The sequence below is a fragment of the Takifugu flavidus genome, chromosome 1, assembly GCF_003711565.1.
Source record: "Takifugu flavidus isolate HTHZ2018 chromosome 1, ASM371156v2, whole genome shotgun sequence".
NCBI classification, from domain to species: Eukaryota; Metazoa; Chordata; class Actinopteri; order Tetraodontiformes; family Tetraodontidae; genus Takifugu; species Takifugu flavidus.
In genome coordinates, this window is record NC_079520.1 from 6,924,546 (window position 1) to 6,939,723 (window position 15,178).

Here is a 15,178-nt window from a genome sequence, read left to right on the forward strand (position 1 = left end):
TACAAACTTCAGTAAACGACACGTTTCAGAGTATGCTATTATCGCTAGGTGTGCTAATAATCCTACTTTTCACTCCTTTTATTCTGTAGATATCTCATCATTGCTGATTCAGATGAATTGTGCAGCATTTGCATCTGCTCATTTCAGCCCATTTGTTTCTTAGTTTAAGCAGAAATTAGTTTTTCTTTTACAGATAAAAATACACGAAGCAATAATACCTGTGTATTCTTCACCCGCATTTAGCTTCTATATTTCAACCTTCACCAGAAACTTGTGGGAAATAACACTTTTCCTGTTCCTATTCTGTCTATCAAACAGATCAAACCCCCCAAAACAACCGGAGCCACGCTGGAAATAATGTAGGACGACTGAGCAAACGCCACCATTGCTGGCCACACTGATACACACACACACACACAAAACCCACACAAACCGGTCATATGGCATAGGAAATGAGAGTGTGTTTGGGGTTCGGCACGCCGTTAACATGGTAAACAGTGCTCGGGGTCACTGTGGGGTAATAGTGCTGTTTATCGGGGGAACCAAGCAGGTTGGCTATTGACATCTGTAATGAGATTAAGACAGATGAGGGGAGCCGGTGGAAAAGATAAAGCAAGTTGGCATGGGGGAAGAGTTTACCTCAACAAGGAGGTTAATCTTGAAATACAGAGACAAAACAATGGAGAGCCATTGTAGGCGAGCGGGGGAGGGGGCGCTCACCGGATAAATCTTTCCTATTTCTCACCACAGAGCCGATTCTGCTTAATCTTTTGATTTGTCACACTTACGCGATCACTCTGTGGGGACCTTGGCACGTCAAAGCAGGAAAAGTACAGGTGGAACATTAAAGATGATGGCTTTACACAAAGGTCCTTCGAGGGGGCAAGCGTGCATGTGTACCACATCCCTGGAAATGGCAAGCGTAAGGGCGGCCATTATCACTTGTTATGTTTCTGGACCCAGCAACGAGTGGTGCGTTTTAGTTTTCTGCTCACGCTGAATGTTTGCTTTGTTCCAGCCTCTTTCACATGGTCCTGGCTCTGGCATGCAAGCTGGGGAAATGCGCGTTTGCAGGGGGGAGGTTGAGGGGGCTCTAAATTGCCCGGAAATGACTTTAACTACGGGCATTTAGTTTTCATCATCTGGCAAGTTCTGCCTAATTTTGATAAGAACTTCAGCTACTGTTTGGAATTAGCCGCCAGGATAATGCAGTATGCACCACTGCAGCCAAGCAACAGGGAAGAATGTCCTGATTACCATAGATTAATCCCAGCCCTAATGATTATTGATGGGAGATTGGTTTTTATAAAGGAATGTGAACCATGAACTAGTTCACCTCAGGGATGATGGGCAAATTGCAGGTTCACTGATGTTTAACAGAGTATAATGTGTGGAGTATGCACAGAAGCTGCTGGCATTGTATTCCACATATTTACAAATGCCAATAGAGAATTTGCTAAAGAGTATTTATACGTAAAGAGAGAGTAGCTTGAGATTTGTGGTTCTCTATTTGTCCCTGTATAATTTTCACACCCTCGGGGGTCTACTGCGGTTAGGAAACTGTGTGGTTTTCTATTTTTTTCCTTTTTCTTCTACTGTACATTTAGCCTGTGGTGGTAATAAAAGCTTAATAGTGTATTATATTAAAACATTTACAATGAAATATGAAGATCAACACCAAAACACTTCTTGTTAAGGTGAAATGCTGTAAGAAAAGAGGGCTTTTGCCCGGTCTATTTAAACTGGTAGCATTATTAGACCATGGAAGAAGCACATCTGGACAGCACTTCTGTGACAGGAGTTGTGAGATTTTGACTTTGTGAGATGTTTCAGGGTCTTTTCCCTTAATGGCAGGATGTGACAGCACGGAAAAATGGCACTTGTAATGGTGCAGGACAGCTGCTTTGTTTTGCCAATGCATAAAAGATGTCCTACGGAAATAAGACACTGAGTGGGTAAATGGCCGTATGCGTATGTGTTATACGTGTAAGTGTTATACGTGTAGGTGTGATACGCGCAGGTGTTGTGTGTTATCACACATTGTACATCATGTCAATCTAACCCGCCTTCCTGTGGACATTTATAGATGTGGAGGCAGGAGACACATACGTGTGACACACATGTGACATTTAACCTTGTTGTAACTCTGTTTATCCCCTTTTGTGTGCTATGACCTGCAAATAATTACATAATTAGCTATTATTAGCTCTTCCTTTTCTATTTGACTCTTTATACCTGGTTTAACACAGACAAATGAGTGTGGTTGAAAGGTACCCTTCTTGACTAAGGTCCTTTAAATGTAAGTGCTTATAATGTATATATCATGAGACACAATAAATTTGAGTCTAAACTGTCTCTATCAGTATGGTCACATAATTTGTGCCTGTCTGGCAGCGAGGAAACGACTGATACTGATAGATTTTCTCCACTTAATGTAAAAGTAAAAGTTGAACTGTTGTTCTACATGAACATGTGTCAATGATCAATTTTAGCTCAACAATTGATGCTTAACGGAGTGTAAAGGTTATTTTTCCAATGCCTTACAGCCCACATCTGACATTAAATAGGTCTTCTTCTGGCTTACCAGTAAATCCTGTCTTTTGATGTCCAACGTTATCTCGTGCATGCACTTCCTGCCTCACAATCAAGGTGCACATTTACCTGTTGGAGGCTACAAAGGTCGGTGTTTCTAATGTGGTTGCTTGTGCTTGCTGAAACTGAATGAAACCAAATATTTTCTTCCAGCAGGATAAAAAGAGAATTAAATATGAAAGAGCCGAGGGCTGCAGTTGAGATATTAACACAATACTATAGGATACAGAAAGCTCTACTGTGTATGTATTTACTTATTTCTCTCTCTCGCTCTCTCTCTCACCTGTGTATCTGAAGCAGAGCATTGCTTACAAAGACAAATTAGCGAACTCTCAGGTGGGGGGTGTAATTAAAGCGGATGTGTAATTGCCCTCTCTAGCTCTGTAAGCAGCACAGCAACAACGGCAGCTCGGACTGTAACTCCTGCCGTGATGATACCCCTCAGCTGATATTGCCCATGTGATATAAAACACACTCCCCAGTCCTCTTGCAGCAACTGGAGGGTGTGCCAGTGGTAAAAGATCGCAGAGCTTTGACAGCTTAAGCGTGAATACAGCAGTTTTAAATGGAGGAACATTAGTGTGAATGCTCTAAATTGGGTTTATTGTATTTAATATGTTTTGCCACATTGATATGACAACTGATAAAGCATTCAAGTTGAGTAGAGAAGCCAGTAACTACTTTGGCATTCTTTTTAATTGTGTAATTAGAAATCATTCATTTTGATTATAACTTGAGCATCTGTAGGATCAAGGGAAATGGGGGCTTTGGATGAAGCCATTGAGGTCAAGAAGAAGAGGAATTGCTTCAAACTGCAAGTAAAATACTGAAACTGACATATTTAGAAACATTTTACCACTTATAAAAGAGTCCAGAGCTGCTCTCACTTCATTCCTCTTTGGTTCCAGTTGTTCCCCACCTGCACCCGCCCCCACCTTTCCACAGTGTGCCCACATCAGTCCATCGCCTGAGCCTTTGCTTTTTCTTTGCAGACTCTCCTTAATCCCAATTGCCCATCTGTTTAAATAGCGCTTCACCAGCGTTTGGGAATGGAAAAGTAATAGAATTGAAAATGGCCAGCGGAGCGTCCCATGAGAACAAACCCACACAGTTCTGTGCGCTTGTACATCCAACACGAACCCACAGAACACTTGATATCAGATATACATCAGCCATATTTTCAAAGCTTAAATCGATGGCACTTTTTAGACTGTATTTGTACGAAGAATGGTCACGAATCAGCAGGATGCTATCCGGAATGTCAAAAAACTGACAGCGTCAAGTGTCTTTCACCTGCGATGCAGCAGCACAGGCGCATGAATCCATAATGACACGACAGTGAACTGCGCCACGTTCTCTCACTGCTCATAATTGCTCTTCACTTGCCTTTAATTAAAAGACATAATCCCATTAACAAGCAGAAATGGGATTAATACTGCCTAACAATCCATCCAAGGAGCCGCTGTTCGCGTGTGTGTGTGTGCGTGTGCGTGCGCGTGCATTTGTGATCATGCCTGGTCCACTGACTCAGAGATAACGGCATGAGTGATGTGCCTCAGCACCAGTCAGCAGACGACTTTTAGTATCTTCTGCTTTGCTCGTTGCCATTCAAACAAGGGAGAAAGGTTTTTGCCGTAAACTCCCAGAGCGTCGAAAATGTAAACTGTAAAAACAAAGACCAATTGAGAGCAACCTTTCAACAAAGTGTGGGGTCACACTCACCCCTGCACAGACACCCTCCCTGGGTACCGAGCTAAAGGTGAGAAACAATGACCGTGAAGGGATGACATGCTAACACAATGTCGCTATTGTGTGGACAACAAAGGCTGCCACAAAGCAACAAGGATGAGAGGACACGGTAAGAGGGGAGTGTTCAGTGTTCCTGAGTCGATTATGTTGTTGTGTTTGCCTCCATACAACAGTCCTGTCCTCTAATGTACCTCTCACAGCCCAGTGCCACACTTAGAATCAGCCGCTCCATCATTATCCTATTTTCTACAGCCTCTTCTTCCTGCCGTGGTTGCTAACTGGGGATAGTTACAACTGGCTTTTGTTAGGTCTGCTTATGTAAAGAAAGAATATGCGCTTTCACCAAATTGTGCTCTGATATATTGAAAATACGATCACATAATCAAGTAAATAAATGGGCAGTGATCACGTCAAAGACAATCATCAGAATACCTGAGTCTCCTTCATCTTTAAGAGCCTCTGCACTGCTATAAGGCTCTACTTTAAATGTTTTACAGTGCTATAGAAAACTGCCCTGCAAATTTAATCATGCATAGTGTCGCACAGTTGGGTCAGGAGTTTGTAGGCCATCAAACACCGGTGTTTTCTCTCAGCTTTAGAATAACTCTCAACCGCATATGAAGCTAAGGGTTGGTGTGTCATCGGGCCGATTGGGTTTGCAGCAGATGTTTTAAGCATCAACGGTAGACAGCAAAAACAGAGACCGGAACCATAAAAGACGTTAGACGACTGAGAGGAAGATAATAAAAGGAAGTATAGAAACAGGGAGGCGGGTTCAGGAGCAAAGGAACGTGCCACAGTTAGCAGATAAAGTGACCTTGTGTGTCATTTCACTGGTTCTCTGCTTCAGTCTACTCTGACAGCCCACTCTGTCAGTGTGTCAAGGTTTTTTTGTTGTTTTTTTTAGCCGGTGTGTGTGTGTGTGGGTTTGAACCAGTCGGCGGTAGAGTTCAGAGGGCTTGTCTGCCCTTCCTCTGTGGGCTTCTCTCTGCGACAGCACCAAAGCGCAGACACGTCACTGACACCTCAGGTCGTCGGTGAATACAAATAAAATTGTACTGATAAACCTGGATAACCATTTATTGTTCCCCCGACCGGGACTGCACCATATTTAGAGGAAATTGTTGGGATTTCATTAGTATCATTATCGGTGATGTCCTATGCCGTCAGATTCTTATCTTAAATCAAACCCCAGGCGAGAACCAGTTGGAACCGGGGCAACCAGAGCAATCCGACATTGGTCCTTTTGATCCCCAGGATGTCACAAAGTAGTTTACTTCATAAACTTCATGTAAACAACCCAAACGTCTCCTAAAATGTGTGAGTGGAGTTCCATATCGGAAATGCAGAGGTTCTGTAAACCCGGCGGCCATGTTTGCACACTGGTCAAAATAAAGACGCATTGTTGCTTCTGCTTTGTGCTACAGATATTGAATTGTTTCTGTTCAAGACAGTAAAAAAGAACTCTGCAATATATTCAGACGCTTGTCGACTGCATTGAGGCCGGCCTGCCCCCTGTCATACCACTTAGGATTGGGTCTTGGGGCTGTGAGTGACATGACATAAAAAGAGAGAGAGAGAGAGAGAGAGAGAGAGAGAGAGAGAGAGAGAGAGAGAGAGCCAATGCAAAGCCTGAAATATGGAAGAACTGGCATGCTGTCTGCATAGAAATGCAGACACTCTGCAGGCTTCCACACAGATTGCATAACAGCTCATGCATAAAACATGAACTGATGCATATGCAGCACACAGACATCTACGCAGAAGCTTTAACCTCCCATTTTCTTATTTCTCGCGCAGCTCAGGAAACACAAGTTCAGTGAGTTGCCCGTCTGTGTGGATTCTGGTCCTTCCGTGCACGCTTTGATGTTAGAGCGCGTTTCAATCTTTCCGTTCCCTCTCCAACTCCACGTCTCTCCCGACCGACTTGTGTTCATCAAGTCAAGGTTTGCCGAGGAATCATAAGAGAGCGGATTAGGATTTAGCAGGCTGCAGTCAGAAGGAACGGCCAGTATGGCATTTGATTTTTTTCTTTTTTTTAAGAGTGCATGTGAGCTAATTCATAAAAAGGAGGGGAACCATGGAGGACTTTAAAGGCTGACAGAGTCTCTTTTAAGTGTTTCTTAAAGTCACTGGTGCCTTCCTGGAAAACCAGATAATGATGGCTCATGAAAGTCCATGAAGTCCATGAAAGGACTTTAAAAGTTCAAGCCAGTCCAACTGAAGTTTGAGGGTGGGAGGACCACCGTCTGAAGCGTGACAATCATTAAAAGTGTGAAAAAAAACGATACAGAGATAATTAGGAAACTTGACCTCAAATTTGTCCCATTTTTCCAAGCGCCCAGGATGCAGGATCTTCCTCCTCCGCCTCCCTGTCCTCGAGTTCACCTCCCCGGCTTGTTTTTTCCCAAGCTGTCCTGTTCGTTACCTAGTTAATCCCAGCCACTGTCAAGATTTAAATGCTGCTTTCAGCGTGTGCCATATTTTCGGCATTCAGCATTCAGCATCATTTCCCTGAGCTCGACAGACAAGGAGGGTGGAGGGGGGGGACTGGAGAGGAGATAAAGAGACGCACTCCATGGATTACACAGGCACATACACATAAATATGCATGTGCACATGCGGGGACATATTGTACGAGGCTCTGTTTAATTAGCCTGGTGGTTTATCAGGGTGATCAGGAGTTCAACACAGGAAAGTTTCCTGTAGATAAGGCATTGTTTAGGGAGGCCGGGGCTAATGAATGTGGAGCAGCACGCAGAGGAGGAGGAGGAGGAGGAGATGAGAATGAAGGAGATGAGGAGAGGATGACAAGAGGGCACTTTGGTATAATTGCTTACCTGATATTTTCCTCCTTATCGGCCTGTTGTCATCTATTGCAGCAGATGAGGAAATTGCAAGCGTTGAACGTGCGTTATGGCACATGGTGACGTCAACGCTTTGTTCCCTCAAACTGGGTTGACCAGATGGTAGATGGATCGTTTTCAGGTTTCAAAATGAGCCTAAAGCGTTTCAAACAAACAAGCTTATGGAACAGACGCGATACACATGGACCAATATCTGAGGCCATTTATAGGATAACCTACAGAATGTTTAAGAATCTCCGATTTTACAGTCTTCATTCCTACAAATGGTCCATTTGTTTCTGACAACCTGGGATTTGTGAATATGCATTGAATAAAGATGCTGTGGAGCCACGGGGATTCAAGGAATCTGCTTTTCTCTATGTGAAACCAGATTATCATGGAAAGTGAGACTTAAAATTAATCAAATGTCATAATTAAAAATGTCCAACATAGAAGACAATGAAGACATCATGGGCTGAATTAAGTCGACCAAACCAAAGACGATACAGCAGCCGGTAAAGGGACATTACTGAAGGGACTTTACTGGCTCCAGATCTATGATATAATGATGGTGCAGAGGTCTCTTATAATCCAACCAAAGCCATTTAACAGGCCCAGGAGACGTCTTGGAAAGGTCAGTATTTAAAGAGGACCTCTCACATTTAGTCTCCATGAGAGTTCTAAAAGGCTCCCTGACAGCCAGGTTGCAGGAACCTTGTTCACCTGTGATCAGTTATGTACTGAATCAAGACTGCAGAAAAGTCTTTCATCTTAACCTTTTGGGCTATTTGTGTCATTTCTTTGCAAATTGTAACTGTAATTTTAACTCTTTGCTTAATGCCAGATGTAATTACACCACCTATAACATTGTGTAGGCCAGTTAACTATAGAAAAGCCAATATATAGTCAGTCATACGTTAACTGACGGATAAACATCGACGTCACTAACATTAAAGTATTAAATGAGTGAAAAGCAATTTACAACTCTGCCCAGATAAAGAGTTATTTCAAGATTTTATAGAAACCTTCTGCACCATCTGAACTGTAAACGGTAACATATATTCAGGAAATTGCATCCATTTGCGTCTTGAGACCCGCCGCCTGGAACATATGGAGATGTAAAGCACTTTGGATGTGGGTATCTGTTGTAGCAGATGTAGATGAAAGTTGCCGTGTGTGGCATCAGATATGGTTCGAACCTTTGAAGGCTTTTTGCTATTTGGACGGTCTCCCATTTGGACAGTTGCTGGAGTGAAAGCGTTGAGACGAGGGTCATCACGTCCAGCATAAATCATCCTGTCTAACAAAGCTTTATGCAACTGCCAACGCAGCTCTGTCAAAGGATATTGCTTCCTTCCACGGTTCCGCCCAGAGAACGCGTCCTCGTTATGGACGCTGTTACTGTAGTTGTGGTGCGTCCAGCATCACAGCCGCCAAAGCACGTGGCGCCGCAGTCTGATCATAAGCAAGTGTTTAGCTCGCTGTTGTTCAGGGAAATTTGTTCAGTCAGCGACAATTTGTAAAGCAAGCGCCCGGATCCGCCACTGTCTGGAAGAAGCATCATTCCCTCCCGGTTGTAATGTAATCACATCCAATTAGAGCGATGACAAAAACGCTCTTTTGACAGGAGGGGAAGTGTCATTTTGCTGCCTATGTATTCATGGGGATAAGCTAGTTCCAATTGTTCCTCTATCCTAATTCCAGTGTTTTCCCTTTACCCCCCGTGGATCGTACTTTTCAATTTTCCAGTGGCTGTCTGGCTGAATCATTGGACGGCACAGCGAGAGAGGAAAAATTCGACCGTATTAACTATTCATGGAAGAATGTTTGGCCTGGAATCCTGCGAAAGGCAAAAATTAAAAATAAAAAAGGAAATGAGCCATTTATAACAACTAGATAATGTTTTATTATCGTTGGTGTTGTGGGTTTTACAGTATATACTATTGTACCCTATTAAATAATAAACCCTTGAGTCTTATTTGATTTTCTCCCCGTCTATTTTGAGTTTAAGTTTTAGGTTCTTGTCATTCTTCCCAAAAAGAGAAATAAAAAAATCGAAGTATTCACAATGCTCTTTGGGAGTTTCAGAGAAGGTCCTTCACTTTATTTCTGAAAGTTACAAATAGATACTGAAAGGAGTAAAGGCGGGTGTGTGTGTGTGGGGGGGGGGTGGGGGGGTTGAAATCTATGAATTAAAGAGAATGCCAGATCTGGAGCTCAATCATAATAGACAATTTAAATCAATCTTCCCTCCTTCAGAAAGACAGTCGCTTCATTTTTATTGGAGCACATACATATAATAGAGAGTCACAGAACCATGACCACAAGTTCTCTTCCAAAGAAGAAGCAGAAAAAAAAGGGGGGATATTGACTTCAAAATCAGCAGTGTAGTGTCTGCGTGGGCTTTGATGAGCAGTTCACAAAAAGAGCTTTGAAACCTCGAGATTCTTTTCAGACGGAGAACTGGCACGCGCACAAGGAAGAGAGGGGCGGCCAAAATACACTGTCTGGTTCCAGCACTTGGTAGGCAGTGAGGACACACACACCCACACACACACACACACACACACACACACACACACATCAGGAATGTGCTACCACATCATCTAAATCTATATTATTACTGAACAAGAATGAAATTTTGCGTTTTAACCAGAACACACAAATGCACGAGCCGTGCACGAACAAACACGCGCGGGGTCTGCACACATTGTCGGTCAGTGTGGTCCCAGAGACCCCCCCACACCCCCCCCCCAATAGTGCCTCGGCCAGCAGAGGCGCTGGTGAAACACGGGTGACCTCTTCAGACAGAGGATTGGTCAGAAGTGAATGAGGAGGATGAGGAGGCACGGACCACCCACCAACATGGGCGGTTCTGATTGGACCAGAGTGCAGTTCCAATTGTGGGCCACCTTCCTGAGTCTGGGGAGTCGGCCTCGGATATTGAAGGGTGCCTCGGTCGGGTAGCGCGCAGGCTTAAGCGTGCGGCAAGGAGGAAATTGAAAATGGCTGATGTCTGGTGAATAGGGAGCAGCAGGCTGCCGGGTGAGGAACGCCGCCCACCCTGACAGAGCTGCCTCTTTAGAGGAGGAACCTCACCGAGAAGATGCCTCCAGCCGGATCTGATGGACGAGTCGTCACCTCGATGTGAAATCACCATTGCTGTCTGGAAATGTGCGTTTGGCCTGTGCTTTTTTTATATTTACACACACGTAGACGCGCTCGGTTATAGATTTTAAATCTTTGCAGGGTCAGGAACCATCGCTCACAGTAGCTCTTAGGCTTGTTGGGTTAATGTTTCATAAATATTGGGGGATATAAATGCTGGTCTGCAGAAGGCTTTTGTCATGTTTCAATTGGAGGGAACATTAATAAAGAAAAAAATCCCTTTATTTTAATGTCTAAATTTCACGATGGTGCTGAAACCTGAACGTTGAGACGGGTGTGAGATCGATCCGAAGGTTACACGGAAGGCACAGATGAAAGGAGGGAAGGTGAAATTTGAAATTTTTGATGTTTTTTTTTCCAATATAGAAGCACGTAAAGGCCAACTTCCCGTGGAAAAATACAAAAACAAAAGCGATTTAATTAAAAAAAACCAAACAAACCCAAAAGCTAATTTTTAAAACATTTTGCTAGATTTACTCAGTCTTCATATATTTTCCCACATACAGTCATCCAGCGAGGAAAGGACTCACGTTTGTGTGTCCGTTATGTAAACTCTCTTCAATAAATGTGCATTTAGCCCATCTGGCCTCTGCAGTTCTCTGGGAACCATGATGCTGCTGTGAGTCAGCAAAGGTTGTCTGAAGGTAGAGGAAGGATTAGAACACTTCAAACGCTCACTTCTAAGCAGGATGATGCAAAATCCGCTTTGTGGAAATGGACAGCGAGCACTCAGAATAAAATCCCAATGTAACTGTACTCTGAAGGGACTGATATTTCTTTAAGCAGCATGAGAGGAGGTGTGGCGAGCGTGCAGGGACCCCAGCTTCAAATGCACCGCCGGACGTTTGATAGGCTTCTGCTGTCTGGGGGAATTTATCTTCACACAAAAAAATCAATAAACGCCGATCGCGACTCCACCTTTCCTCTCACTGGAGTTTTTCATGTTACACACAAAATCTGGCCGCCATAATTGTGTAAACGGCGTAAGGAAATGTAATGAAGAAAGTCCTGCTGCCTCTGCACGGGCGAGGAAATTGAATCAGTCGACGCTGACCTGGAGCGATGGAGCGGCGTCCCGGCTCGGGGAGAACACAAGGTTTAAAAGCACTCGACTCCCAGCAGGTACTGGGAAAGAAGAGGAAGAAACTCCCACAGACCGCCGCTGCATTAACAGAGGCGATCGGAGGCCTTTGCCATGGCTGCTCCGGAGCCGTTGGCATTGTCCATCAATTATTCCTCGATTTGGGTAATTCTTCGACGATACAGAGAAATACCCACAATGATATTAAAAGTGGTGGGAGGGCGAGGTTGGGAGGTTGTGGGCAGCAGGGCCGGCCGCTCCGGTCCTGAAATACTAAATCACCAGGAATCCAGTGCGCCGCTATGATGGATGTGTGCCGACACGCCCCGGAAAAAAAGGGAAAAACCCTTAATCTGCCAGCAAGAGGAGATGGTTCTGTCCCACCCCTTCCATATACGCATGCAACATAGGTGAACCCAAAACCTCAGAGTGAAATATGTCGAGTATTAACAGCCAGCAGGTGAAAATAGAATAATTCCAGAGATTCAGTGAGCAGAGGTGGGTGAACATATCAGTTAGCTAACGCGCTGGGTGATTATATTAGCTAACGCGCTGGGTGGGCCTCATTGGTCAAGCAAAGGGGGTTCGAGGGGCTTTTAAATCGACATGCTAAATCACAAAAGTGCTGCCATGAGTAATTCAGAAAATGTATGTTTACAACCCGTTTACTAGAGTTTTCCATAGATTTTATTTTATATTAAAGAATGAGACCAAACTCCAGCTCATGAAAGTTAAAGCTAGCCCGCGGGATTCTGATCAGGCTTCAGAGGTTTGTGTTTGGCCCGTCAGACAATATGGAAGCAGCATTTGGCGGCGTCCGTGCTGTGTTTATCCAAACAGATTCCTTTTTTTTTTGCCAACGGACTCCTGCCAGCACCTCCTGTCTTATTCTGCTCTCTGCATTTTCGGCCACAATAACTGGAAACATTCTCGTGCTGGGAAGTAGCCCGTCCATCGGAGGTACACAGCAGTAATTATCACAGCACCACAACAAAAAGCAAAAGTTCGCCAGTGCAGCAGGAAGTTTTCCTTTATATACAGAGCAGCCCAGCGGAAGACAACACAAGCCCTGTTTTTCTGCTGAGTCATTGATGGAATTTAGCATTTTGGACTGTAAGAAAGCCAGGAATCAAGAATAAAAGAACAAATGACGCGAGTGCAAACATTCTGGTGAAAGATGCGGTCATAACGACTCAGCAGCCACATCTTAATTATAAAAAGACGTGGGGTTTCTACAAAAGGATTCCTAAATAGCGATTTTGGATCAAATCTAAAGTTTGAAGGGAAGCCAGACCGAGTCAACGTGGACAGACTAAACAATGACATCACAGGTGGAAATGGCTCTGGAGCACCAATCAATGAGTGGAGGACTGATTCTGTCCCGTTATTGTCTCTAAAGTCTTTATCTGTTCCAATTAATAACTGTTATTCCAGGTCTCTTCATTGGCGAACTTCCGTGTGCGCTATAGGCGTTAGCGTGCTGCGGCGCGGCCATCGCTGCGAGCCAAGCGGGAGGCTGGCTGGGTGGGTCGTCCTTTCCCTCTTCACATCAGGCGGCGGAGTGAAGAAATCTGTGATCGCACATGGTTGGAGTTTGCTGACGGCCTGGTGGTGACAGGCCAGATCAAGAGGCTCGGCACACATTCAGCCACTAGCACTCTCGCTGGATTTGTGCCCTGTGATTGGCCCCCAAAAGCATTTATACTGGAGACCAACTGATTGTTCCTCCGTGAAATTATTTATATATAATAGATTATTAACTTTAGACATCAAATGACGGCATTCTAGCAGCTGGGGATTAATGACTGTAGTTATGAGAGAGCACCATATATAGAAAACCACATCACAGACCACCGCTCACTCATTCTGTCTGTAATTTTCAGTCGGGGTCCTTTTTATTGGGATTTTTTACTATAGATTTTTTTTAAGTTATTATTTTTCATTATATCGCTGCTACATCAGCTTCTCTGAAGTGACACTCGGACTCAAACTAACAGTTTGGTATTTTTTCTCGCCCCTCATGAGAGGTAGGAACTCTTAATTCAGTAGAACTACTTCAAGGTCATGAAGGTTTTTCTCACATCAGCAGTCAGAAAAAAGAAAATTGTGATTTAAAGTGTCGAGGACGTAGCGGTCGCTGTTTGGAGGCAAAACCGACCAGGAAAAACAGAATGAACCAAGTGAAAATGGAGGAAAACGGAACTAAATCTGGTTGAAATATTGAAGCTTGTGCGGCGATACAGTGCTGTTATTGTGTTATTGTACGATAAAAATCAAAGACAATCTCTTTTGGTTTCCATCTTCTGTTTATTATTATTATTATTATTATTATTATTATTATTATTATTATTATTAATCTTATTATTATTATTATATTATTATTATTATTCTATATTATCTATATTGTCTATATTATTATGTACAGGCTAACCTAACTATCCCTATTTTTGGCTCTGCAGGTGCACACGGCAATATAAATAAGCTAATAGATTAGCATGCTAATTCGTAAAACCTTTCTTTTGCTTCTTGTAAAATCTTTGGTTTTAAGCCTTTTTTGCTGATGCCAGGAACCACTTAGACGACGTCACAGGATTATTCCTAATGTGACTTGGACTGTTTGTGGCTCTCACGTCGTGTGATGCTGATGTGGTCGGAGCGGGGTGCTCGCCATCCTCAACAGCGGGTTGGCAGCATTAGCCCTCCCTGCATGGCTGCCTTGATTAGGTGCGACTTCCCAGGTCAGGGGCCAATTTAGGGTCACCTTAGGGTCAAACGTGTTGCCCAATAAAGCAGCAGGACCTCGGGATTGGGTCCGGCCTGTATCCTGGCAACGAGCGCTGCCCCCTACCCCGAACCATGGGAGCAGCCGTCCTGGTGGTGATTGAGACTGCAGGGCTCCATTCTCTTTTCATCAGCTTCAATTCATTTGTTCCTATAAGTTGGCCCTGGACAAATTAACCTGAACAATAGAAACAGGGGGTCAGTAAGCGTTTGCCATTGTCAACACAGTGGACAATTAAAAAGAATGTTCCCTTCACACAGTTTCAGTGCCAAACAATCAGGGACCACTGTGGTCAGCGCGTTATTACCGTTGAATAACTGTCACATTTTAGGATTTTAAAGCTTTCGGAATCAACACGGCAACATGAAATGTCTAAAAACAGAAAGAAGCACAGTGATGGCCGCAGTCGTCTGACTATCCTCCACTTCTCCGTGACTCCAGAGCAGCAATCCTTTTTTTTCTTTCATTCAGCTTAGGAATGCTTTTATTCCTGATATAACGCAGACAGTGAACACTTCCTAACCACGGTGCTATTATGAAAACTATCTGGGCTAAAGAATTCTAGAGGGTTACTGTTGCACAGGTTTGACTACTCTCTCAGGGTTCTGGACAAAAACCCTTCCTATCTGCTGCGGTCTGGCCTGATTATAAGCAGTAATGGCTGATTCAAGGTATTTTTACTGTATATAGATTTTTAAATCTGCAATTAAAACTTTAATATCAGAAATTGGCTCATTTCCCCTCAGGTGGGATTAAAATAAGGGATGAGAATCGGCGTCAGAATGTCTAAAATGAGAAAAAGTGATGCAGTTTTGAGCATCTCAGCAAAAAATATGAAAAAAATGCATTTATTGGTGCGTAAAAAGTAAGTTGGGGTAAAGTTGGACTCAGCTGTTACATTTTTTTTAAGAAAGTCTACATATTGTCGATAATAAATGAAAAAGGTGGTGAAGTGTCTTA